General features: G+C 43.9%; 2 protein-coding genes across 2 annotated transcripts in view; one reads left to right on the top strand and one right to left on the bottom strand.

Moving 5' to 3' along the window:
* Positions 1–20,263, bottom strand: part of LOC121003851 — a 263,153-nt gene extending 242,890 nt beyond the window's left edge. The window contains exon 1 of the mRNA XM_040435782.1: positions 20,157–20,263. The gene's annotated coding sequence lies outside the window, so the exon portion shown is untranslated. The remainder of the gene's footprint in view (positions 1–20,156) is intronic.
* LOC121003844 (E3 ubiquitin/ISG15 ligase TRIM25-like) overlaps positions 1–20,395 on the top strand; it is a 107,255-nt gene extending 86,860 nt beyond the window's left edge. The window contains exons 4-7 of the mRNA XM_040435771.1: positions 4,616–4,748; positions 18,820–18,969; positions 19,636–19,741; positions 20,258–20,395. The gene's annotated coding sequence lies outside the window, so the exon portion shown is untranslated. The remainder of the gene's footprint in view (positions 1–4,615; positions 4,749–18,819; positions 18,970–19,635; positions 19,742–20,257) is intronic.
* Positions 20,396–25,974: the final 5,579 nt, after the last annotated feature.

Raw genomic sequence — 25,974 nt, 5'->3', positions numbered from 1 at the left:
TCTTGTTTATGAATTTTAACCCAAGTGTCATCCACATATCTGAACCAATGACTCAGTGTAATTCCCATGAAAGTGGTCAGGGCTTTCCTTTCTACTTCCTCCATATACAGGTTCGCTACAATAGGTGAGACTGGCGATCCCATAGCACAGCCATGTTTTTGCTTATAGAACTTGTCCTTATACTTGAAGTAGGTGGTAATCAGACAAAGGTCCAATAAGGCATACACTTGGTCTGGGCTAAGTTATGTTCTGCAGCCTAAGGTGTTGTCTAGTAGCAACTGTTTCCTGACTGTTTCAATTGCCTCTGAAGTGGGTATGCAGGTGAAGAGGGATGTAACATCATAGGATAGCATTGTTTGTTCTGTGCCCAATACCAAGTTCTGGATTTTGGTGGTGAAATCCTAAGAGTTCTGTATGTGATGTTGTGTGTTTCCAACCAAGGGCGCTAGGATTCTGGCTAAGTATTTTGCCACATTGTAGGTCACAGAGTTGATGCTGCTGACAATTGGCCTGAGAGGGGTCCCATCCTTCTGTATCTTAGGAAGTCCATAAATACATGGAGGGGCTTCCCCAGGGTAGAGGCGATGATACATGGCCCGATCAATGATTTTGTCCTTTTCTAGTTGTTGTAGTAGATCTATAACCTTCTTCTTGTAGCCACTGGTTGGGTCTCGTCTTAGGGCCTCATATGTGTTGTTATCATCCAGGAGTGTGGTCACCTTGGCATCGTAGTCAGATGTATTAAGTACAACCGTGCATCTTCCTTTATCCGCAGGCAGGATGGTGATGTTTGTGTCTTTCTTCAGGGATGTAACTGCCTTCCTTTCTTCTCCAGTCAAGTTTGAAGGAGGTGGTTTGGCACTGGCCAGACACTTTAAGGCAAAGTTGTTCAACCTCACCCTGTGGTACTTTGTTGCTGTGGATTGAGGCTTCAGTGGCTGAAATAATGTCAACTATTGGTATGGTTCTTGGTGTGATTGCGAAATTCAACCCTTTAGCAAGGACATCCATCTCAGGCTGGGTGAGAACTCGGTCTATAAGATTCTGCACCCATTTCTCTTTGTTTTGCACTGTCCTTGTTTCCTCCTTTTGCCTCCATGTCAGTTCCTCACTGGTATGGCTGTTTGCAGTTCGGAATAACAAAATGCAGAACTTGTTCTTCTGCCTCTCCTTGCTCATAGTGTGCTGAGCTAGCTGTGCATGTACTGTAAAATCTGCTACTTTCCTCCACGTTTCAGTGTGTAGCTGCAAAGTCAGGTCCTCTTCCAGCTGACTGATAGTTTGTTTCAAGGCTTCAACTGTGAAATGGGTCTATCGTACCCGTTCATTTAGTAGTTGCTTCTGGGCTTTTTGTAGAATCATCTCAGCTCTGTGACCCTTCACCGTGGAGTCCAAACGGATGCTGCATGGTACCAGCCCATTTCGGCATCTGAGGTTGAAACGCAGGTGGTCTCTATAGTCTGCCAGTTTTCTTGCTGTCTTTTCATATTCTCGTACAAGTTTAAGGGTTTCCCCCCCAAAATGTGTTGCAATATGTCTGTGAAGGTTCTCATTTATCCAGGTCATGGTATATCTTTAAAGAATAAATCAAGGCAACTGGACATACCTTTTTTTTTTTGTCCCACTCTGGGACTTCAACTTCTGGGGTCTGATCCCCAATACAATGCATTGCAATCCAACCTATATTGCTGTATATGCATAAAAGCTGACAACCTGCCTGTGAGACCCAGCCTAAGGGGCTGGATCTCACAGGCTTCCGTAGAAGGCAAGACCCGATGCTTATGGAAGGCATGGAGCTTGCCTTCTCTGCTATCGGGTCCCCGCCACTGCAGTGCGGGGACCTGATGGAGATGCGGAAAGCAACCGTACCCTTCGCAAACCCTCTGCATGCCGCAGTCAGAGGTCAGTGACTGCCGGATCCGTGCCGCTGATCGGGCAGGCGCAGCTCCTGCACCCACCCGATCAGCCCGTCGTACATGTACGACGCTGGTCCATAAGTCATGTCCACCAGCGCCGTACATGTACAGCGAGGGTCCTCTATGGGTTAATGACTTACTGATTAATTTTTACTACCTTTTTTTGCCACCATTGTTTTTCTGCACTTTATATTCTCAATGTTTACTGTGCGGGATAACTAGCATTTTACTGGTATTCTATGGGTCAGTATGATTACAGTTTTGTTTTTTACTACCTTTTTGTTTTATGATAAAACCATAGTTTTGTACATCACAGCATTTCAAGAGCCATAGGTTAATTTTGTGGGATGAGAGGACTTATCAACTAAAAATATATATTTTTTTTTAAGGGGGAAAATGGAAAAAAGGAATTTCATTGCTATTTTTTTTTTTTTTTTACGCTGCAGTTTAAATAACATATATTTATAATACGGGTTGTGACAAGCGTGGCAATATCACATATGTGTGGGTGGGTGTTTTTTACAAGTTATTTTTTTATTTAAAGGAAAAATAAGATGCATTTTTGTCCCCCAAAAGTGGTTATCATGCGGGAGGCGCTGGGAGTTGTGAGAAAAGCTGCACTGGATATACTCACCCTACTTGATCTTCTTGGGCCCCGTTCTGCACTCTGTCCTGACTGACTGTGTCAGGGCATAGCGCACGTAGGCGCGCACTATGACCTGACGCTGTGCGACATCAGGACAGAGCGCAGAGCGGGGTCCGGATGAAGACTAGGGAGGGTGAGTGTATCTGCTGAGTGGCAGCGCCATCCGGAGCAGAAGAGGTAAGTTAATGTATTTATTTTAATGTCTGATGTGAGGTCTCATGGGGGTCCAATCTGAGGATGATGGAGGTGTCCGATCTAAGGCTGATAGAGGGGTCCGATCTGAGGCTGATGGAGGCATCTGAGGCTGATGGGGGTCTGAGCTGAGGATGATAGGGGTCTGATCTGAGGCTAATGGGGCTCTGAACTGAGGCTGATGGGGGTCTTAGCTTATGATAATGGGGGTCTGATCAGAGGCTGATGGGGGTTTGATCTGAGGCTAATGGGGGTCTGAGCTGAGGCTGATGGAGTTTAGGTGGTCTGATCTGAGGCTGATAGAGCTTGGGGGTCTGATTTTGGGGTATAATCTGAGGTCTGATGAAGAATGGGCTCTCTTCTGAGATCTGATGAAGATTGGGGGTCTGATGTGAGGTCTGATGGAAAATACTCTTTTTTTTATTTTCCTCTAAATGGCGTCTGATAGTCTGGTGCGTCTTAAAGTCCAGAAATACGGTATATTTCTACTTTTTTCAGCACGGCCTAAAATGCATACAGTCATGGCAGGCCTAAGGTTTTATTTTAGGATGTTAAATAACTGGGTGAGAGGCTTAAGTCTGGATTTGGGGGGTTCTATCTCTCCTTGGGGAGAGAGCCCCTTAATCTGAGTGAGGAGACTTATAGGATTAGCTGCCTTACATCTGGTGGTATTAGAGGCAGAGCTTGTTAAGAGCTCATTTGCATCCCTTTCTTTCCAGAATTCCAGAGGAGTATGGATGGCTGATAGTCTCCTCCTGCTGATTAAGGCACCCCCCAAATCCTGACAGGCCTCTAACCCAGTTAAGGCTACTTTCACACTCGCGTTTTGTGCAGATAATACAACCGTCTGCATCCGTTCAGAACGGATCCGTTTGTATTATCTTTAACATAAAGAAGACGGATCCGTCTTGAACACTATTGAAAGTCAATGGAGGACGGATCCGTTTTCTATTGTGCCAGATTGTGTCAGTGAAAACGGATCCGTCCCCATTGACTTACATTGTGTGTCAGAACGGATCCGTTTGGCTCAGTTTCATCAGACTGACACCAAAACGCTGCTTGCAGCGTTTTGGTGTCCGCCTCCAAAGCGGAATGGAGACTGAACTGATGCAAACTGAGCCAAACTGATGCATTCTGAGCGGATCCTTTTCCATTCAGAATACATTCGAATGCAAACTGATCCATTTTGGACGGCTTGTGAGAGCCCTGAACGGATCTCACAAACGGAAACCAAAACACGAGTGTGAAAGTAGCCTAAGCCAGTACTCTCTGCTCTGCACTGATGAGGGGTAATCACCCCAAAACCGCTGTCTGCAGATGAGGTGCTGGCTTTTTGTTTTTATATCCGAGTCATGTCTCAAGGTCTATTTAAAGGGTTGAACATTGACTTATAGTATAGCTGCCTTACATCTGAGAAGCAGAGCTCGTCAAGAGCTTATTTGCATTCCTTCCTTTCCAGAATTCCAGAGGAGCATGTATGGCCTATAAGTCTCCTCACGCTGATTAAGATGCTCTCTCCCCAAGGAAATCCTGTGAAAGCTGGATTAAACTCGTAAATGTAAAAAGCTGGCTTGTGACATCTGCTTCTGTATGGGTTAATACTAGTCTTCTAGTTGGTGTGCATCTCCCTCCACTCTAGGGTTTTACACCTTCACCACCTTTGACCACCAGAGATGATAAATTAACACTTTCCTACTGTATAGGAGAGGCTGGTTTCAATAACATTCTGGGAGCTCCATTTTTCTGATACAGAGCTCAAAATCTTCACGTTCCCTTAGGTATCTATAAAAGGTACAGGGCAAGGTCTTTTAGTTCTGGAATTTACACTAGAGATAACATATGCATTTTTGTCCATTTGTAGAAAATTCGTCCAGGAATGTCCTAGTGGTCTCATCACCCTTCACGAATTTCGAAAGTATTTCTGTGACTGTACAGTGGGAAATGAATCCTCAGAATATGCTGAACAGATATTCAGAACTCTGGACAACAATGGGGTAAGAGAAATAGAATTCAAACATGTTTCATGACAACATGTTTTATATACTTTGGAAAAACAGGCTCTTTGAGCTTTGGATAGGTAGACAAAATAGTCACTAGGTAGTCAGTAGAGATGAGCGAATTTCTCAAAAATTCGATTCGGCTGTTTCACCGAATTTTTCGAAAAGATTTGCTTCGATCCTAATTTATTTGCGGCGAATTACGTTACAAAACTGCTATTTCCTGGCTGCAGAGAGCCTTTATAGGGGTGTGGAACACTGTGCCTTGCAGTAACACGCATAGGGAGTCTGCTGTGGTAGTGAAATAATACTGTGAGTCAGTATGACATGCAGATGACAGGCGTCGCTCTTAGAATCACTGCATACTTCACTTATTTGGGCTGTCACGGGGCCAAAACTGACCAAATAACTGAAGTATCAATTCAGCCTTACAGGTTAATGTTAGCATCAAGAAGAAGCGCAGTCCTTTTACACTGCCGTCAGCTGATTCCACATAGATGTCTACAAAACCTTTCTATTAAACGCTTATACAAATAGAGCCCCCCGGACAGAGTGGAGAGGGTGTCAGTAGTAAGTTTGTGTTGATGTCACAGATTAATTTGCCCTTCCTCTGATCCATAAGAACAATAACCCCCAAAAACGGATGCTGTCTGTGGAGCATACGCCTTCACTCGGTCAGCATTTGCTCAATAATCCATCAGTATTGCTAATGCCAAAAAAAGCAGGAGTGGATCTAAAACAGAGATGACACGTGAATGGAATATTTGCATGTCTTCTGTGTTTTGTACCCACTCCTGCTTTTGGTTACCAAATCATAAGCCAATTCTGATGGGACCATTTAGGCCTTACAGCTGCTACACAGACAGGATCCGTTGTGCGTCTCATGTTTCCTTCCTTCTTACAGATCAGAAGAAAGGTCAAATAAATGATGATGTCAGCCAGGCCGAAAGCCAAAATAGTGGACCAGTCATGAAGTGGGGAGGGTGGGAACAGCATGAGAAGTCCACAGAGTGAACCTATGACATAGTGGTGAGGTGGAAGCAGCATGAGGAGACCACAGAGTGGCACAATGACAGGGTCTGGAGTTGGCAGCAGTATGAGGAGGCCACCGAGTGGCACAATGACAGAGTCTGGAGGTGGCAGCAGTATGAGGAGGCTACCAAGTGGCACAATGACAGAGTCTGGAGGTGGCGGCAGCAGCATCAGGAGAAGGCCACCGATTGGCACAATGGCGGAGTTTGGAGGCGGTGACAGCAGCAGCATCAGGAGGATACCACAGAGTGGCAAGGTGACAAAGTGTAGATATGGCAGGAGCAGCATCAGGATACCACAAAGTGGCAAGGTGACATAGTGCAGAGATGGCAGCAGCATCAGGAGACCACAAAGTGACCCGGTGACAAAGTGGGGCGGTGGGTGGCAATACAAGTACCCGCTGATGAAGGTGGGTGAAAGAAGGAGCACTTGGCATCAGATGTGTGGCATCAGGCGCATGGCAGCATCAGAGTAGTAGCTGAGGCAGGTAGCCAGAAGAAACTAGTCTCTTTTTTCAAGGTTTGTGTGACATGAATGATCTAATCAGATGCATCAGGCATTGGTGGGTGGAAATCCTGGCTCATCCATGCCTGATTCATATTGGTCAGTCTTTCCACATTTTGGGTGGAAAGGCGAGTTCTCCTTGGGGTAACTATGCCCCCCGCCGCACTAAACACCCACTCTGATGCCACAGTACTGGCTGGGCAGGACAGCTTTTCCAGGGCAAACTCTGTTAGTTGAGTCCACAAATCCAGTTTGGCTGCCCATTAGTCCAGTGGATCTTAAATGTGGGTTGGCAGGGTGCTGTCCAAGTATGCCACCACCTGCTGGTTCAGGTCCTGCTCCAGGTCTACCTGCTGCTGCTGGTGAGTAGTTTCTTCACTATGTGGGAGGGGTGTATTAGTCTAGCGCCTATGTTTTAGACAGTGGTCAGTGAGAGATACTTAGGAGCATTAGGAGCGGCCACGATCAGGTTATAGACAGTGAGCATGATGGAGGACAAGCAGTCAGCTTATCCAATATTGAGTTAATATCAATCCTCATAGAGGACAGAGTCAGCAGGAGACGAGCACACCCACCTGCGTCTTGTATCAGCTTAGGGCTCTTTTTCACATGCGTTGTCCGGATCCGGCGTGTACTCCATTTGCCGGAATTAGACGCCGGATACGGAAAAACGCAAGTGAACTGAAAGCATTTGAAGACGGATCCGTCTTTAAAATGCGTTCAGTGTTACTATGGCACCCAGGACGCTATTAAAGTCCTGGCTGCCATAGTAGTAGTGGGGAGCGGGGGAGCAGTATACTTACAGTCCGTGCGGCTCCCCGGGCGCTCCAGAATGACGTCAGAGCGCCCCATGCGCATGGATGACGTGATCCATGTGATTACGTCATCCATGCGCGTGGGGTGCCCTGACGTCATTCTGGAGCGCCCGGGGAGCCGCACGGACGGTAAGTATACTGCTCCCCCGCTCCCCACTACACTTTACCATGGCTGCCAGGACTTTAGCGTCTTGGCAGCCATGGTAACCATTCAGAAAAAGCTAAACGTCGGATCCGGCAATGCACCGAAACGACGTTTAGCTTAAGGCCGGATCCGGATTAATTGTAAAGTCTGGATTGGGGGTCACTCAAATATTAGGCAAACACACGATATAAGTATCCACATAAATTTTATAGGTATGAAAATGAACACATACAATATTACACATAAAACATTTCCTAAAAAACAATTGATAAAACACAATATAGCACCGCACTTAAGGGTCATAGGATATAAACCTAAATTTCAGCAGCACTGAAAGTCTCTGAAGGCTGTGCAGAGATACTGGTATATTTTCAAAATTTGTCACTATCAGCAGTTAGCTGCACATTCTATAGTTCAGAGACGGTTATAGTTGGTAAGTCACAGGTTCTATAGTCCAGAGACAATTGTAATTGATAACTCACAAAATGTCAATAAATCCACATTATGTTCGGTACTTTACCGCTCTTGTAGCTGGTCCGCTTGTGCGCCAAATCAGTAGGAAGCTCCGTTTTGAGCTGTCGGGACCTGTGAGTCGGCTCTATAGTGAAGTTTCCCGGATGTTCGTTGTAGCGGTACTGTTTGTATTACCGCTTTGACCTTCCAGGACCTGTGTGGCGTCCCACGTGGTTTGCTGGGCGGTCAGGTGTTCTATGTTTCCAAGCGGGATTTTCAAACTTCTTAAGCATAAAAGGCTTATTCCGTACTCATGTGGATATGCGATTATGGATTCTTCTTAATGGTCCCTCACTGTCATTCACCAAACGCGTTTCGGGGTAAAGAGACCCCTTCCTCAGTGGCTTGACAGTGAAGATGTAAAGTCCCAATTTATATAGTATCCATGATTGGCGAAAATGGGTTGGGACATGGATTAAACCATGGGTTGGACTAGTGAGGGACATCGTGAATACCAGGAGTTTAGACCCAGATATTGGAAGTAATTCTTTTCTCCTAAGTCTCAATATTAATAGGTTTATCATTCAATTTACCATTTCATGCGGTGTATTTCACTTTAATACATATATATATAACTTATATTAAGTTAAAATAAATAAAATCCGGAAAAAACACATGTGCGGTTTTTGTGCGTTTTTGATGCGTTTTTTTCGGAATCAATGTTAAAATGGATCCCTACATAAAACTGGATACTTGGGTGAAGTTAAAAATACATTATACATATATTAAATTACACATCAAAAATAATATAGGGTTCTTTGCATCAATATACATACACAGTTTTTATGCCATATGACAATTGAATAGGGGGTCAATACTGTTCTGAGATTTGATGACTTGATTTCGATAGCTTGTTAGATATATCGGTGTAAAGGGGGGCGCTGAGCTGACGGGAGAGAGAGATCTGGGTGCTGGTAAACAGCCTAACACAGATGTCTCTGTCCCCCCAGGCCAGACGACCCTGCTATAGGAATGCAAATAATTCCATGTCGGCTTTTAAACCTTTTGGTAACAAAGTATTAAACTCAAATATCCTCTTAGATTCTATCCTGGACGTCTGGAGGATATGATTGCCTCCTCTCCATGTATATTTTATTTTCTCTAATGCCATATATTTAAGGCTAGATGGGTCACTATCGTGGTGGTCTTTATAATGTTTAGATAGTGAATGCAGTTCATATCCCTTTTTAATATTTGCGACATGTTCTGACACCCTCTTTTTCAATGTTTGTTTTGTCCTGCCAATGTACTGTTTACGACATGGACATTCAATTAAATATATAACAGTCGTTGAGTCGCATGTCAGACCTTCTTTAATATCCATAGAAAATGAGTTCTGCGTCGACTCGGCTTTAGAGTTTTTTTTAGGAAAATTAGTGATTTTGCAGTTGGAACATCGTCCACATCTGTAAAAACCACTAAACGACAACCAATTTTGTTTTTCTGCTGTGGTGCAGTTCTTCTTTTTCACCGATGGGGCAACTTTGAGACCCAAATTAGGGACCCTAGTATATGTTATTTGAGGTGAGGTATTCAATAGGGGACCAACTATCTTATCCTCAAGCAGGTGATGCCAATATTTCTTAATCACTCTCTCCATGCCTTTATATTGTGCATGGAAAGGTAAGATGATTCTCAGTGACTCTTCTATTGTTTCCCTCTGCTTGGGGACAAAGAAGTCTTCCCTCTTCATTATTCTAACTTCCCCCAATGATCCCTCTAAAAGATGGATAGGATATTGTTTCTCCACGAATTGTTGTTTTAGTCTTTCTGCTTCCATCTCAAATTGTAATTCATGGGTACAGTTACGTTTTATTCTTCTAAATTAACTTTTTGGCACGTTAGTCAACCACCTAGGTAAATGGCAACTCGTGTATAATATGTAACTTTTTTTATTGACTGATTTTTGATACGTGTTACATATGAGTTTATTGTCTTGTACTGTGCGGTAAGTGCGGTGCTATATTGTGTTTTATCAATTGTTTTTTAGGAAATGTTGATGTAATATTGTATGTGGTCATTTTCATACCTATAAAATTTATGTGGATACTTATATTGTGTGTTTGCCTAATATTTGAGTGACCCCCAATCCAGACTTTACAATTACCTCTTTATACCAGCATTTGGGAGTGCTGTGGGGTAGTGCACCATTCCAAAAGTGGAACAGTGTGAGAGCCACCATTTCTTTTCTATATTGGATCCGGATTAATGCCTTTCAATGGGCATTAATTCCGGATCCGGCCTTGCGGCAAGTGTTCAGGATTTTTGAACGGATTTTTCTCTATTCAGAATGCATTAGGATAAAACTGATTCTTCCGGCATAGAGCCCCGACGACGGAACTCTATGCCGGAAGAACGCAAGTGTGAAAGAGCCCTTACAGAGTGTGAATGCATGAGGAGATGATTGTTAATTTGTTGCCAAAGTTGTAACTTCTCCCAGGCAGAGGCATATCTAGATACAATGAATGCCCTGACAAGCTGATACATTTGGAAAGTCTGTGCTAGCGATTGTGCTCCATGATAAATCAACTGGTGAGACTGACCTACAAATATTCACCAAAACAAATAAATAATAAACAAACAATATAAAATAAAAAATAATAAAAAAATAAATAACAAAAAATAAAAATAAATACATTGGTTGACTAATACTGTCCCCCAAAGTGGTGCAAACCATATACCTACTAGTCTCCTGTTCCTAGCACCAGGGCTGGGACAAGGCCATTTGGTGCCCAGGGCGAAGATGGCAAACTGCGCCCCCCCCCCCCCCCCCCCCCCCCCGTTTTTAAGAAAGAATCAATGTTGTTTCAAAACAAGAATATACTTAAAGCAATAGAACAAAGGACTGTGGGACTTTGATTGGACTGAGATGACCATAATTTTTTTAATAAAAAAATTAGTTTGTTATTTGTATTACATTATTTTCTTACTTTTTACAGTCTGTGTGTGAGTAGCAGCTAGTGAAGGCAGGCTCCTCGTGGCTTGTTCTTCACGCGCCGACACAGCTCCCTGTAGGCTGCGCGAGTCCTCCCTCTCTCACCTCACACCTCGCCTCCGGCGTGAGCCGCGTGACGTCACACGGCGCACGCCGGTGGTATCAACCAAATGAATCCTCCATGGGGGGGGGGGGCGAGGAAACGCAGAGGAGGAAAGGGAGCCCGAGCCAGGAGCGCAGTCGGCACAAAATTCATAGGGGGAGAGAAGGAGCAGCGCTGACATGGCTGGTGTGGACGGTGTAGGCGGGTGCAGGAGCGCACTCAGCACAGCAAGCACAGCAAGTGGCGCTTGGCTAATGTGGTACAGTGAAGCTGTACACTGCTGGCACTTCACCTGCGCCCCCCTCCTGTCCGCAAATGGTAGCACCCAGGGCACCCGCTCCTTCGGCCCCTGCCTTGTACCGGCCCTGCCTAGCACATCCAATTCAATGCACATGATAGGTACAAATACATCAAATAAGGGCTGTATTGTATAAGTTCCGTGAGTTGCTATTAGCAACCATCAGCAGACAAGAGTTAAATTTGATATCTCACTGTACCCTGATAATTTTAATATTAAGAATTTCCTTATTGAGTGTATATTTTAAATGGACTAAATAAAGACATCATTTTATTATTAGTTAGAGACCCTTAAAGGGATTTTTGGTCTAACAGACCGCATAGCATATTGTACATTATATCCCGTGGGTCTCTAAAGGGACTTTAGATTTGAAACTATGCCCCCCGCCACACTAAACACCCACTCTGATGCCACAGTACTGGCCGGGCAGGACAGCTTTTCCAGGGCAAACTCTGTTAGTTGAGTCCACAAATCCAGTTTGACTGCCCAGTGGATCCCAGTCCAGTGGATCTTAAATGTGGGTTGTCAGGGTTCTGTCCAAGTATGCCACCACCTGCTGGTTCAGGTCCTGCTCCAGGTCTACCTGCTGCTGCTGGTGAGTAGTTTCTTCACTATGTGGGTGAAGAAAGCTACTCATCAGCGACTGTAGACTCAGGCTGCTGCTGATGGAGCTGGTACTGCTCCTGCCACCCAACCCCTCCCGAGCAGCCATCGCAGTGGAACGTCAGCGCAGAGGGACCCTTATTCAGGCCTGCGAGTGGATTGACGATGGCGCAGATAGGTAGCAGCCAACTGACTACATAGGATGTCTCTGTAGTAGTTCAGTTTGTCCTCCTTCTCAGTGAGTGTAAAAAAGGCCCCCAGTTTGGACCGGTAGCGAGGGTCCAACAAGGTTTCATCTTCCTCATCGCCCTGTAGCTCATCTGGCTGCTCCTGCTCCTCCTCTTCTGTCAGCTGAATAGAAAAAACACCCATTTTGCTACACATTGCCTCTGCTCCAATGTCCTCCTCCCCCTCCTCCTCTTTCAGTTCAGCCCCCACAGGGCTCATGTGGCCGTGAGATCTAGGCGCCACGTCTCCTGTCCCCTGACCAGCCATTGTTACCAGCATCTGTTCCAGGACATGAAGCAGTGGAATGACATCGTTCATCCCATACTCCTGGCAACTGACAAATAACGTGGCGTCCTCGAAGGGCCTGAGCAAATAGCAGGTGTCACGCATGAGCTGCCACTGGCTGACATCGAAGTTACACAGGGCAGTACTCCTATCCGCTTGGATCATCAAGAAATCATTGATGGCCTTTCTCTGTTCGTATAGTCGGTCCAACATATGGAGGGTGGAATTCCAACGGGTGGAAACGTTGCATATGAGCCTATGTTGGGGGATGCCGTTCTGCCGCTGCAGCTCAAGGAGGGTGTGCTTTGCGGTGTACAAGTGGCTGAAGTGCATGCAAAGTTTCCTGGCCATTTTTAGGATGTCTTGCAGATTGGTGGAAGACTTTAGGAACCGCTTGACAACCAGATTGAACACATGTGCCATGCAGGGAGCATGGCTTAGCCCTCCTTGATACAGCACCGACACCATGTTTTTCCAGTTGTCGGTGACATGGTTCCGATTTTCAGTTGTCGCTGAGAAAGCCAGTATTCGATTTCTTCATTAAGGACATGGAGCAGTTCCTCCCCTGTGTGACTCCGTTCGCCCAGGCAAACAAGGTGCAGAACAGCGTGACACCGCCGTGCCCTGCACATGTGGTATGCTGGAGGGGCACTGTGACTTGTCCCTGCAGTGGAAGCTGGGGACATGGTGGAGGATGAGGAGGCAGAGGCGGACATTGTCGCAGGACCAACGATGTAACAATGTGGAGGAGGAAGCCGCGTGACCTGGCCAAATTTCTGGTGTGGCTGTGCAGGAACCACATTCACCCATGGAGCCGTAAAGGACATGTATTGTCCCTGACCATAGTTACAGCTCCACACATCGGCGCTGCCGTGGACTTTAGCAGACACCGACAGGCTCAAGGACTGGCCCACCTTCTGTTCTACATATTTGTGCAGGGCTGGTGCTGCCTTTTTCGCAAAGAAAAGGAAATGGAGGGACTGCAGTACCAGCAACTTGGCCAGGAGCACATTCACCTTCTGCACCATTGGATGAGTGCACGCATACTGTTGTCTCTTGGCAATTGCTTCAGTGATCGATTGCTGCCAAAATGACTGACGAGGAGTAGGAGGAGCAGGAGCATCTAGACCAACAGAAGATGAGAATGACAGACAGCTCCCCTCAGCTGAGGTGGTGTATCTTTGACTGCCTGAATCCGGCTGGGTGCCACTGGGTGATGCAGCGGTTGCTGCGGCAGGCTGGACCACCACATCGGAGCCATAGTTCTCCCAGGCCACTTTATTGTGACGCTGCATATGTTGACGCAGGGCCGTGGTGCCAACATTGGCACCCTGGCCACGCTTCACCTTCTGCCCACATATTCTACATATGGCCATGTTAATAAAAAAACTTCCACACCGCCGAGTAGGTGATTTTTCCCCCAACAGTCCGCACTGACTGACTGCTACCGCCGCTGCTTCAGTTAACCTCTGCACCACTACTTCCCGGGCAGGTAGGCTGCTGCCAAGCAGGTGGTCTACCCCGGGCACGTTTCTCTCCCGACCTCCCACTGCTGCCACCCTGCTGACTCCCAGCCATGCTACCACCTTGCTGGCTCAGCCGCTGCCTCTTGGGCAAGCTGCCACCCTCTTCTCCTGATGATGATGAAGCCCCTTCTGCACCTGGCTCCCAAATGCGATCGGCTTCATCATCATCGAGTAGTGTCTGCATGTCACTAATGTCCTCCTCAACGGTCTCTGGGTCAGGAGCCTGACCGCTCGCAACACCACCTCCCACGCCACTCTCCTTATCACTACTTGCCCACCTACCGGAGGAAGCGGCGGATGTCTCCCCCAGATCTTGGCTGGGCAGTAGCTGCTGACTGTCCTCTAGTATCTCGTCCTCCCTGTGTAGTGGTGCTGAGCCTACAGCATACAATACTTCTGTGGGTGAGGGAACAGCAAAGGACAGAGGCAGTTGAGGACAGGTGAGGGCACAGGGCCTGCTCCAGGGCCATGCCAACTAAGGGTTGTGTCTGGCGTACCCACCAACTGTTGGCTGGGGGTGTCTGATGTCACTTGGGATGTAGTGGATGACCGAGTTAACCAATCAAGCACCGCTGGGTTTCTGTTCAAGACACAACCGCTCAATGACACCGGGAGCTCAGGCCTCTCGCTGCGACTCCTGCTGCCACGCCCCCTTACTCTGCTGTGACCCCTGCCTGTGCCAGAAACATTTAGGCTTCTGCCACTCCTCTGTGCATGGCCTGGCACTTCTCTGTCTGACATACTTTTAGCTGAACTAAATAAATTAAAAGAAAATTAAAACACCACTAAAAGTGACGATATATTTTTCTTTTTGTACTGAAATAGGCCACTAAACGCTTTCACCACATATAACTGCAGAAGTGAAATGCGTATATATTTTTCTTTTTGTACTGAAATAGGCCACTAAACAAACGCTTTCACCACAAATACTTGCAACAGTGAAGTGCGTATATATTTTTCTTTCTGTACTGAAATAGGCCACTAAACGCTTTCACCACATATAACTGCAGAAATTAAATGTGTATATATTTTTCATTCTGTACTGAAATAGGCCACTAAACGCTTTCACCACATATAATTGTAGAAGTGAAGTGCGTATATATTTTTCTTTTTGTACTGAAATAGGCCACTAAACAAACGCTTTCACCACAAATAACTGCAACAGTGAAGTGCATGTATATTTTTCTTTCTGTACTGAAATACACCACTAAACGCTTTCATCAGATATAACTGCAGAAGTGAACTGCGCATTATATTTTTCTTTTTCCACAGATATAAGCCACTAAAGGCTTTTCAACATAGCACTTGCACCCCAAGCACAAATAACTGGAATGACAGAGCTGTCTAATGGCTTTTTGGATCCCCAAATAATCTTTCCCTGCACTTGTAAATCGCTTTTTTTTCACAATGAGGTTTTTCCTATTGCTGTCCCTAGCGGCTTCTCACGTCTGTCCCTGCACTCAGAACGCTGGAAAATGTCTGAATCCAAGATGGCTGCCGTATTTATAGGGCTGTGACATCACAGGGCTGGCTAGCTGCTGATTGGCTGCATGCAGGCATGTCAATATGGGTGATCCCGCCTTCCCAGAGTTCCTTGCCCCATGTTTTCACATGTGCAGCAACCATTTTAGGAAAAATGCGATTCATTACCACGAAGCGCGAGGAAATTCGCATTTATTGCGAATCAAATTTTTTAAGAAATTCGGATTGAATTCCACTTCGTCAGCTTCGATTCGCTGATCTCTAGTAATCAGTCCTGTGGTTTAGGGTAATGCCAAACATCCTTGGTGCTCAAGGCAAGACCTTCAAAATCCTACCGACCACCTTTGGTGCCTATTGGATCAACAAACATTCACTTAAAGAAGACCTGTTGAACTAGGCATATGATATCTGGATGGCAAAATCCATTGCACCATTCCATTGAAAACAGACTTTTATTCTATATATAAATTATGTGTTCATTGCAGCAAGGGGTGGTTCCTAACCCCTCGGCACACCTCTGGTCCTCTGCTTTTCATACTCAACTTCAATTGACTGACAGGGCCAGGCATCAGCTGAGGCTGTAATAGAGCGATGACACTGTGCACCACAATTTCTGTACATGTGCAGTTCTGTACATCTGCTTCTGCAGAACAGATGCTTACTGTGCATGCGCCAAAACTGTGGTGCACACAAATGACTAGGGGAGAGGATGCTGGTGCCTAGCCCTGTGAGTCAGGGAGAAGGGGTGTGGAAAACAGAGGAGTTAAGCACCCGTCCCTCCGAGTACTGAAGCCCTTATTTTCTTATACAATAAAAGTATTTTTTCACTGGAATAATGCAATGGATTTTCAGCACCTAAGTAATGTTTTTATCTGCAGGATCATCCCTATTAGACAGTATGCCTGGTTTAATAAGGTCTTGCCCATAGGTACCTCTAAATGCCTTGTGCCCTACTTTTCCTACAAACCCCTAGCATTCCTCCACACATGTGCAGTCCTCAGTGTCAAGTCAATTGCTAACCCTACCATTTATACTCACTGCCCTCTCTTCACTCAGTTGCTTTTCTCTACAGCGTTATGAACAATGCCAAGATAGAGTCTAACTAACAGCCATAAATTTTTCTCCCTAGATCGCTGTGTAGTCTGCATTTGCTTGCTTAATCCCAGACCATTAAACGATGCTACTTTTAATGTCAGACACTGAGGAATATATGGATGCCAGCCTTTGACTCAACTCTTGACTTATGATTTGTGAACCTTATGAAATGTGTGGACATGACCTTTGGCTTGTCTCCTCACCTTGGGGGGAATGTATCATTATTGTACACCAGTTTTCTGGCATACAAATGTAGCAAATTTTGACGCAAATGCCGTTTAGCACCAAAATTTGCAACTTTGTGCTTTTTTCCATCACCCATGTTTACAAAAAGTGGTAGGGGAAGGAGTGGGCCATAGGGTAGTCACCCTTGGCCCAACACATTTTCCAATATTTACCCCAGAAAACTAGTGCACATTACACCAGCCCCCTTGCTGGCATGGTTTTAATTTTCTGGTGCACAGAACTACCGAAGATGAAACTGAATTATTAACCCTTAATTCTGGCTATCATACAGGGAATCATAATCTATGGATTTAGCATTTTTTTTAAAGCCATATATGTTCTATTGCTTGAGATGAATGCTCTTTAGGAAAAAGCTTTCAATCTATATGTACAATATGTGATAACAATACTAGAATAATAAATTAGGAGTATAGTCCTGCTGGTTGTTAGTCAGGATTAGCCCGAGAGACAATATGATATACCATTTGGGAGCACATGTTTAAAAGGGTTAAAGATAAATAAATGTAGGGTTTATAAAAAAAAAAATCACAGCATAAAACATTGCATTCTACCTGAGCAGTGCACAAGCACTCTTAAAGCTCCCACTGAATACAACATACTATCATCACCTACAGGTCCAGACACTAAAAAAGGGGCGATAATAGGTCTACAAAGCCAACCAGAATCAGGGCTGAAGAGTTCATCCCTGATCCCTGGACAGCTGTCTTCAGGTGAGCATCACATCATGGGTAACATCCAGGTGTATGTAAAGAAATCGCAGGGCCCCATAACAAGACACACATTTACTCCTTAGAGCTTTGTTTTTCACCCACAGAGCTTCAAATTTTCATCACACAAAAAACAATAACATTTAGGCTACTTGCAGTCACCACTAGATAGAGCTCACTTGATATAGCTACTCAACTCATCTAGAGCTGTAAATATTTCTAGCTTCTTCTAGCAGAGGCTGCAGTTAAAGAGGACCTTTCACCACTCCTGACATGTCTGTTTTTATAGCTTCATGCATTCCCCATGTAATAACAATTCTGGAGCATCTATTCTTATGTTTGTATGTTGTCCCATTCCTCTATTATTTCTACTAGACGTTATGAATAATTGCTAGCAGTCTGCAGTAAGGGTATAGAGGGGAGGTAACAAGTTGGGGGGGTGTACCTGCACAGTCTGAAAATGGCAGCACTGATTGGATAGAGTGAGACTGTGCAGGTACACACCCCCAACTGGTTACCTCCCCTCTGTACCCTTACTGAAGGCTAATAGCAATTCATTCATAACTTCTAGAGGAAATAATAAAGGAATGGCACAACATAGAGCCATAAGAATAGATGCCCCAGAATTGTTATTTCATGGAAAATGCATGAAGCTAGTAAAACAGACATGTCAAGAGTGGTGAAAGGTCCTCTTTAAATGCAGTACTTTTAGTGTGGGTTGAGAAGCAGAAGAAATCCAGCATCTGTCTCTCTTGTTCCACGGGTAGTTGCCGTAGATAAGCCATTGAACAACATCATCCGCTGTCCAAATATTGCATTACTTAAATTATCTATGCTGCTTGTTATCTACTTATTGTCTAAAGGCTGTATTAGACAGTCCAATTCTGCTGGCGATTGTCAGAAATGATGTTTTCCTTCCTGGCAATCGCCTGCTTGCTACCAGAGGAGACCTCTGCTATTACAGGCAGGGATCTCCTCCACAGCATGGGGAGGAGCGATCATTATACCATCGCAGTTGTTTGGCGGCAGCAGACCATGATTAGACACCACGATCTGCCGCCAGCAAACAATTTTTAAACCTGTCAAAAGATTTAGATTGTCCGATGAATGAGCGTTTTCTCCATCGGATAATCGCTGGTAGTATTACACTGCCAGATCATCACTAACTAGCATTCACACGAACGCTCGTTAGTGATGACTGACCCGACAATCGCCTGGCATAATACAGGCTTTAGTTTCAAGGAATCACTCGGGGTAATGTCTGTAGTATAGGCCAGAGGTTGAGCTATGAGGCGGCTCCCTTGGCCCTTCACAGCAGGAAGTCTCAGCAGGTCAGGGGAATCACATTTATAGGAATGTAAACAAAGGAAAGACCCTCATTTACATTAACTTAAAGGTCGCAAGGCACTTTGACTGTGGAAGTTCATCAGTGATTGAAAGGGGTAGAGCTCTGAAAGCAAATAAAGCTCTGAGTAGACACTGTTAAATTTCCACCTTGTATTAAATAATTTGTGATTTGGTTGATGAGCTTGGTCACTTAATTGGTTACAGGACGGAATAGTGGACTTCCGGGAATATGTCACAGCAATCAGTATGCTTGCTCATGGAACTCCTGAGGAGAAACTCAAGTGGTCCTTCAAGTTATATGACAAGGACAAAGATGGGGCCATCACCCGATCTGAGATGTTAGATATCATGAAGGTTTGTGAAAATCATTGAAGGTTTAGTGTCCCATTTCAATGTAACTATATGGAGGTGCCAAAACGACCCTATAGAAGAGACACCTCAAAACAATGGTGGCTTCTCTGCCTACTCTTAGAGTATCAAAAGAAACCTTGTAAATGATGTTCTTTGCGCATTGTACCGGCTTGGATTTAAAAGGGTATCTACAGTATAAGGCATAACTTTTAGATTGGTGGGGTCCTACTGATGTTGGCAGGTCAGGAGTGCACGTTGCCACTCCATTCATTTCTATGGGCGTTACGGAGATACCAAGTACTGCACTTGGCTATTTCTGGAACTCTCATAGAAATAAATGAAGCCGCCACATGCATGCCTGTCCGGCTGCCTGGTTTTAATGATCGGTGGGGGTCCCAACAGTAGGGGATGATTTTATCTAACCTGGATACCCCTTTTAAGCTCCTGCGTGGTTAGAGGCCATCACAACAAGTGGTGTAATTTGAAGTTCCTGGTCCCCAACTTAAGATCTGTAACAGGGCCCCAACCTACCCTGGTGTTACCACTACCGCTGCCCTCTGTATAGCTACTCCCCTAACTTGGGGGATATTTTTTGTATAAAATTGTGCTCTCAGATGTCATAGGTATACAATGGTGATCATGCTTTATAAGAAATCATCTTCCTTACAGGCAGTGTATAAAATGAGCGTTGCTGCTTCAATAACAAATGCCAATGCACTGACGGCAGAAGAGTGCACAAATCGTATCTTTATTAGCCTGGACAGAGACCAAAATGGTAAAGACTCTTTAACACTTACTCTTGTGACAAAGTTAAAAGTTATAGCATGTTTTGTTCTCAGAAACTGGTTTGTTCCTTTACCAATACTTAGCATAGGTCATAAATATCAGGTTGGTGGAGATGTCAGGATTCAGCTGTTTGAAGGGCCGCTGTGGGACAGAACCTGGCACTGGAACTACACAGCTCTGTACACTGTGTAGTGGCTGTGGCCACTTGAATGGGAGCAGACCTGCAGTAACCAGACAAGGCCACTACATAGTGTACAGAGCTCATTAGCTCCCATGCCTGGTTCTCATACCGAAGCTCATGAAAACAGCTGATTTCTTGGGGTGACCACCTCTGATATTGGTCATCAATTGTAAAGTCCCGGAAAAAGCCTTTAAAACTTAATCTCCAACTTTTATCCACATACCATTATGAGATCCAAAATTCCCTCACAATTAGAAGAAAGACAGGGCTTGCTAGGTGTGTGGTGACAACTTGACCCCATTCACTTGTCTTCTTGTCTTTCAGCTGTCATCAGTCTTCAGGAGTTTGTGGACGGCTCTCTGGATGATGACTGGATTCGAGAGATGCTGGAATGCGACCTTGGCACCTTGGAAATATAAAAATCGCCAAAGAGTAATCAGATGAACTCCAGGTCCTCTAGAGAAAACATGTTCGGCACCAATCACTAGCACAACATTACGACACATTCTGTTTTCAGAAATGGCCTCTTTTTATGCAAATTTGCATAATCTGCACCTTTTTGTGGTTCGGTTTGCAGGACAGTTCTATGAAGAATGAAAAGATGCATTTACCCCTCCACAAATTTATTTGTAAAGTCTTTTTATATGTATTATATACATGTTTTACCTGTAAAAGAAAAAAATACAGCACCTCCTTATAAACTACTGTCTCCCACATGAAAAACTTATTGTAAAATAAACCATTTTTAAATCACGGTAAAGAACTATTTCATCCTATCAATGCATACACATACTTGACTTCTTTTCATATGAGGATACTGGGAAGTAGTGGTGTGCAGCACACACACCAAATTTGTACTGGCAATATATGCCCACTTTTTATATGCCATGCCGATTTTAATACAGGTTACACTCAATTTACACCTCCTCACTGTGTGTGGTCTGTGTGTGATTAAGCAATATCCCGGCACCACACATAGGGATGATCTCCGGGAGGTGCCAGGAGGCATCTGCAGCACCCAACAGATTTGCCAACTCTTCCAAGATTCTGGGAGGTGCCCTCTTTTTCCGGTAGTATCCCAGACATTCTGAGAGACTTGACAATTGGGACCTAAATATTCCTGCGGATTTTTGTACAGATTTTCTTATATCTAAATGAATTAAGAAATACAATAACAAAACAAGTTGTGTGTATGAAGCTGTAAGCATACAGAGTATAATCATGAATAAAGAATAATGTACTATAGTGATGAAGTAATGAGAATGAATCATTATGTTTAACAACTGATGTGTGTATTGAAACATTATCTTCATGTTAAGGGCTCATGCACATGACCGTATGTATTTTGCGATCCGCAAAACATGGATCCACAAACAAAACGGATAACATCCGCGTTACGCTCGTGTTTTTTTTTTTTTGCGGATCCATTGTATCAATGCCTGTCCTTTTCCCACAAAACGGACAAGAATAGGACATGTTTTATCTCTTTGCGGAAAGGACATGCGGAAACAGAATGCACACTAAGTAATTTTCGTATTATTTTGCGGACCCATTGAAGTGAATGGTTCCGCGTACGGGCTGCAAAAAAAACAAAACGGAATAAATACGGAAAGAAAATAGTCGTGTGCATGAGCCCTTAAAGGTAAACTTCCATAATAAGTTGTTGGGAGAGAAGATGGCTAGAAGGTTAAAGGAGTGTTTAAACCTGGGACTGGGGGAGGGTAATAACATTATAGGATGGGAAGATAGTGTAGATAGAGACCTCGGGCAAGGTAATGGGACTGGGGGAGGAATAGAAAGAGGGACTAGAAAAGTTCAGAAGGAAAGGTGTAGGGTGAAAAATATACATAAACCTCTTAATTGTATGTATACTAATGCCAGAAGCCTGACTAATAAAACTGGGGAGCTGGAATTAGTGATGTGTGAGGAGGACTATGACATAGTGGGAATAACTGAGACATGGCTGGATGATAGCTATGACTGGGCGGTTAATGTACAAGGTTACAGTCTGTTTAGAAAGGATCATCAAAACCGGAGAGGGGGAGGGGTCTGGCTTGATGTCTAAAGCCCACACTCCAGGAAGATATAAGTGAGGGACATGAACATGTGGAGTCACTGTGGGTAGAAATACATGGAGGCAAAAACAATAATAAAATATTAATAGGAGTTTAGTATAAACCACCTAATATACCAGAGTCCACAGAAAATCTACTACTAAACGAAATAGACGAGGCGGCAAATCATAATGAGGTCGCTATTATGGAGGACTTGCACTACCCAGATATAGACTAGGAAACTGAAACCTGTATCTCTCATAAAGCAAACAGGTTCTTGGCAATAACCAAAGACAATTACTTTTCCCAACTGGTTCAGGACCCGACTAGAGGGACAGCCATACTGGACTTAGTATTAACAAATAGACCTGACAGAACAACAGATGTGCAGGTCGGTGGACACCTGGGAAATAGTGACATCCTAAATTCTAATTGTGAGAGGTACATACCTTATGGAAATAAAAGGTTAAGGAACAAGAAAAAAACAATGTGGATAAATAGAACTGTAAAGAAAGCAATAAATTACAAAAAGAAAGCATCAGCCAAACTAGAGACCGAGAGATTAATTGCCAAAGAGAGCAAAACTAACCCTAAAATGTTCTTCAATTATATAAATGGTAAAAAATATAAATCTGAAGGTGCCAGACCTCTACAGAGTAATGAGGGGGAAGTGGCAGAGAGCAATTTTTTTTCTCTCCACTGTATTCACTGAGGAAAATAAACTGTCAGATGAAATGCAGAATGTAAAAGTAAATTCCCCATTAAGAGTGCCCTGTCTGACCCAGGAAGAAGTACAGCGGATTCTTAAAAATATAAAAACAGACAAATTGCCAGGACCAGATGGCATACACCCCCGTATCCAAAGAGAATTAAGTAATGTCATAGCCAGACTCTTATCTGATATTTAAGGACTCCATACTGACAGGGAGTGTTCCACAGGATTGGCGCATAGCAAATGTGGTGCCAATATTCAAAAAGGGTCCAAAAACAGAGCCAGGAAACTATAGGCCGGTAAGTTTAACATCTGTCATGGGTAAACTGTTTGAAGGTTTTGTAAAAGATGCTATCTTGGAGTACCTCAATGAAAATAAGCAAATAACGCCATATCAGCATGGCTTCATGAGGGATCAGTTATGTCAAACTAATTTAATTTGTTTCTATGAGGAAGTAAGTTCTAGACTTGACAGCGACGAATGTATGGATGTCGTATATCTGGACTTCTCCAAAGCATTTGACACTGTACCGCATGAAAGGTTAGTATATAAAATAAGAATGCTTGGACTGGGAGAAAATGTCTGTATGTGGGTAAGTAACTGGCTCAGTGATAGAAAACAGAGGGTGGTTATTAATGGTAGACGCTCATTAATGATCTTGTAGAAGGCTTTCACAGTAAATTATAGATTTTTGAAGATGACACTAAACTGTGTAAGGGAATTAACACGGAAGAGGACATATACTGCTACGGAGGGATCTGGATAGATTGGAGGCTTGGGCAGATAAGTGGCAGATGAGGTTTAACACTGACAAATGTAAGGTTATGCATATGGGAAGGAATAATGCAAGTCACCCATACATACTAAATGGTAAAACACTGGGTAACACTGACATGGAAAAGGACCTAGGAATTTTAGTGAACAGCAAACTAAGCTGTAGAAACCAGGGTCAGGCAGCTACTGCCAAGGCCAATAACATAATGGGTTTCATCAAAAGGGGCATAGATGCCCGTGATGAGAACATAGTCCTGTCACTTTACAAATCACTAGTCAGACCACACATGGAGTACTGTGTACAGTTCTGGGCTCCTGTGAACAAGGCAGACATAGCAGAGCTGGAGAGGGTTCAGAGGAGGGCAACTAAAGTAATAACTGGAATGGGGGGTACTATAGTACCCTGAAAGATTATCAAAATTAGGGTTATTCAAGTTGGAAAAAAGACGACTTAGGGGCGATCTAATAACTTTGTATAACTACATCAGGGGTCAGTACAGCGATCTCTCCCATCATCTATTTATCCCCAGGACTGTGACTGTGACAAGGGGACATCCTCTGCGTCTGTAGGAAAGAAGGTTTGTACACAAACATAGAAGAGGATTCTTTATGGTAAGAGCAGTGAGACTATGGAACTCTCTACCTGAGGAAGTGGTGGATGGACTGGCTTAACTGGATGGACAGATGTCTTTTTTCGGCCTTATAAACTATGTTACTATGTTATCACATGGTCATTTTTTTTTAAACAAAATAGGTGTATGATTTTCTGAATATAATTATTCAGTATTGCCCTTCCTGTCCTGGCATTTAAACTTCCTCTTCCAGCACAGCGAACTGTCTCAGTCAGGCTATTACTGGGAGGAAAGGGCTTGTGACTCAATCAGAGCATCACACATTACACTAATCTGTGCAGTGCTGATCTGTGGGATTCTTTTTCTAGTCCTATCAAGAGAACATTAGAGCTGTCATTCTAAGTTCTACACCTACTATTACAACGATGATTACTTTGCAGATAATATCTTCCTCCTCACAGCAGCAGTAAACTGACATAGATTGCCTATCTATATGGGAGTTTTTAGAAGGGCAGTGTTTTGCATTTAATTTTCAATGCTATAAGTACTACTGAAATGAAAAACAACCAAAAATTCTAAAAAGTTTCTGATGGAAGTTTCTCCACCTAATACGCTCTTTCTGTTATGCCTGCTGTTATTTAATCCCCTACTTAAGAAGGATCATGTGGTACACTGTCTAACTCCATACTCCAAAGAAACAAGAAGTGCTTCTTTTCCATTCCACTTTGTAGTAATATTTTTGTGGACACAATTGTGAGTTCATACTAAAGCACTAAATTGTAGGGTTTAGATAGCCACCATGTTTAACTAGTGTATCAGCAGGGGTTGGGCTTTGTTAAAAGGACATGACTATGTATGGCTTGGTCTTTATTACAAATAAGATACATATAGGTAGCAGTGACATTGCTGTCACCAGAAGCATGTGACCCAGATTTATTGCACGGTGCCTTGGATATCTCCAGAATCTACAACATTTCTTGTAGGTTTTTGCTTTCCAACTAGAGAGAAAGATGTCCTTTACTTCAATTTTATTGTTCATATATTTTAACACGAAGGCTCGAAAGGAGGTAAAAATTAAATGGATTCACCCAAAGAAGACAAATTCTTCACAACCCAGTGGCAGTGAGAGGTAATGTACCCTTGTTATGGGATGGCAAACTTCTATACCATGCAGAGTTGTCTCCAGAAGCACCTTGATGATCAGGCATCCTACCAATCTTCTGACAGACAAGTCATATTATCCTGTGATTAGCTAAAATGCTGCACATGACAATGGACTATGTATGGACCAATTTTTTTTATTAATACATTATACTAATTTTGGGCTTGTGACAAACTCCCCTCTTTTGAGGTTGCCACGAGTGCTTGGAAAGGACTACTTGCCAGCCTCTTACCAGGCGATTATGGTCCCATTTTGAATGCACCGGTTTTGTGCAGAAAACCCATAAGTACATCCAGGCCAAAGAGACTTGTACTAACTTTTGAACTCCTGGTCTAATTCGTGTCATTTTGGGATGTATTAAATGTCTATGTGTATTGTAAAGGGTGGGACATTGTATGTTTGAGTAAGTGATGTCTGTTCCATTGTCTCTCTGTGTGTATTGGCGATTGTCCTCTGTCCTGGAGACAACCGAGTTGTAATTCGATTGTCCTCAGGACAGAGAGCAATGTGTATTCTCCTGCCTGTGTTGATTATGTTAACCATGGTGTCTATGTAGGTTGTAACCTTTGTGTTATGGGTTAATGTATGTTTGTTGTGGGTGTCTCCCTTGCATGGGAGCAGGGGATAAAAGCAATTGTATTTTTTCAATGTGGAGCCTTCCAGTAAAGTATTTCTAGCATTCAGCTTGGGCTAATGTATAGACTTATTTGGCGATACCGGCGATACCAGCGATACTAGCGATAATAGCGATTTATTGCTCTGTGGA

The sequence above is a fragment of the Bufo bufo genome, chromosome 1 (genome assembly GCF_905171765.1).
Source record: "Bufo bufo chromosome 1, aBufBuf1.1, whole genome shotgun sequence".
NCBI classification, from domain to species: Eukaryota; Metazoa; Chordata; class Amphibia; order Anura; family Bufonidae; genus Bufo; species Bufo bufo.
This window is presented reverse-complemented; position numbering and strand designations above follow the sequence as displayed.